Here is a 2,536-nt window from a genome sequence, read left to right as displayed (position 1 = left end):
TTATCACTCCTCTACCGCTGCTACTACGATAGTTAGTGCGGCTGTGACCGTCACTTGTTCATTCCTGCACCTATGTTGAGGGCTCGGTCGACGACACACTCACTCTTGTCGTCTCAGCCATCACACGGTGTTTAACCGCCAGCACATTGCAGCTCACAACCACACGCTCACTCACTCACACACCCACTCGATCACTCACCCACCCACTCACCTTCTCATCCGCTCACTCACCCGCTCAGCCACTCACCACACGGCAGCTCACCACCACGCGCTCACTCACTTACCCACCCACTCGATCACTCACCCACCCACTCACCTTCTCATCCGCTCACTCACCCGCTCAGCCACTCACCACACTGCATCTCACCACCATGCGCTCACTCACCCGCTCAGCCACTCACCACACTGCATCTCACCACCACGCGCTCACTCACCCGCTCAGCCACTCACCACACTGCATCTCACCACCACGCGCTCACTCACCCGCTCAGCCACTCACCACACTGCATCTCACAACCACGCGCTCACTCACCCACTCAGGCGCTCACTCACCCACTCAGCCACTCACCATACTGCAGCGCACCACACGTCTCCACCTGCTACCCTGCTCCACTTTGGAATTCCCACTCCCATCGTCTCTTTTCCCAAACCTCTTTATAACCTCGCTCAACTGACTCTTCCATCGCCCTCTTTGCCGACCGCCTCTCGGCGTTTTTGGGCGATTCGCTATGTGTACGTCAACCGAGATGGACAGATAATAATGATTTAAATACAAAAAAACAGTGGACACGCTTGGACCAACGTGACTGGCAAACCGTTAGCGTGGGGGTGGGCGCTTGGTGCAGGTCTCGGTCCAAGGAATCAAAAAGGTGTCACCGCTCCGTTTCTGTGCCCCAAATTGAACTTCTTTCGCACGGCTCACATCGCCAATCGTGCTGCTCGGAGGCGCGCGGGGTGGATGGAGGCGGGGCGGGGGGGGGAAGGAACAAGAAACCGGCTCGAAAGAAATGAGCTGTCCAATCCACATTGTCCCGTCGCCTTCCCTGCACGCGCGCGCGCGCCTCCAACGACACCGCCACTGTGCAGACCCCGTGGGGAACTCACCGGTCCAGGCAGCCGCAACCGCCAATCGCTGCCACCACCCCGGACTGCAGAAGCTGGCAGAGTGGCCGCAAGCCTCCCAAGCCTCAGCAACGTGCGCGCCACCCGCCTCGCGTTGGCTCAATAAGCGGGCGCTGCCGTGTATGTTGGATTTCTTTCGCACCGTACGCCGACAAACTCCACGAAAAGAGCAATTGTAAAGAAATGCGTCTTCAATCTCGACGATTCACACGTGCTTAGCTCCCGGTGGCTTACTAACATGGGAAGAAAAGAGCGTTCCAGACGGCCGCAGAAGGGCGCGATGCGGTGATCGAAACGTCGCGAGAATTTTATTGTTTTATTTTATTAATTTATTATTTTATTCTCATTCTACGTGACTTTACCGAGAGAACCAAAGAAGATCGTCCTCTTTGTTTTGGTGGCCAGCCAAAAGCGTCTGCGAGGATGACCGCAGTTCACCCCCACCCCCCTCCTCCCACCCCTCGTCTCTGGGCTCCTGTGCAGTTGCACCTGCCTGCACACCTGTGTGTGTGTATTGTAGTGGTGCTGGCCACCCACCCCCTCGTGTGCCGTGTTGGCCCTCATAGGTGCTCGCTAACAGCACTTGCCCCAACAGTCTGCCCAGGCTATACGGGGGTTCTTTGTCTTTTGTATGGCAGTCAACTTAATTGTCTCTAATTCACGCGTTCCTCTTTCTGTCCCCCACTACAGTTCGCATCTGCCGAAGCTGCGTGCGAACGCTTGTTGTAGTTTTGCCGTTTGCAGGTTCCGTACCCACGTTGAACTTCTTTCGCGCCCTACGTAGCCAACCGTGCAAGCTAATATCGGGGAAGAGGGCAGCTGTGCCACTGGTTGGCACCTATGCGGTATTTAATTAGAGGCGCCGAGCCGATTCCCCCGTTGGCCGAAGCAGTGCGGCGTTTGGCATTTATCCAGCAGAGCACTGATTGGCGCTTAGGGTCCGTCCATAAATGACGTCACGCACCTGGGGTGGGGGGGGGGTCAGATTTTTGTGACGATGTGTGACGAGGGAGGGGGGGGGGGTTGATAAATGTGACGTCACATCAAAATGCGCAACTTTAAATGAATATAGACAACACGTTCTACTTAATTAAATAGACTTTTTAATAAATGTTTTCTCCTACAACATCAGAGTGCAGCGCCACATTAAATACGCACTAAAATGACAATAGGTTAAAGCGATTTGAAGTATGTTTTATTTTCAAAATGGAAATATGGTTTGGGGGGGGGGGCAGAGCTTTGTGACGTCATATTTGAGGAGGGTCTGACTTTTTGTGGATCCGTGTGACGTCATTTATGGACGGCCCCTTCGGGTGGCAGCAGAATATTCATCCACTTTACCTGGTTCATTTAAAAACGTGGGAGCAATTAAAACTTAACGACAACAACAACAAAATGAGTCTCGTGGCACGAA

The sequence above is a fragment of the Petromyzon marinus genome, chromosome 53, assembly GCF_048934315.1.
Source record: "Petromyzon marinus isolate PM22_M1 ecotype Great Lakes invasive population chromosome 53, UKy_Petmar_22M1.pri1.0, whole genome shotgun sequence".
Lineage (NCBI taxonomy): Eukaryota > Metazoa > Chordata > Hyperoartia > Petromyzontiformes > Petromyzontidae > Petromyzon > Petromyzon marinus.
Note: the sequence above shows the minus strand (reverse complement) of the source record.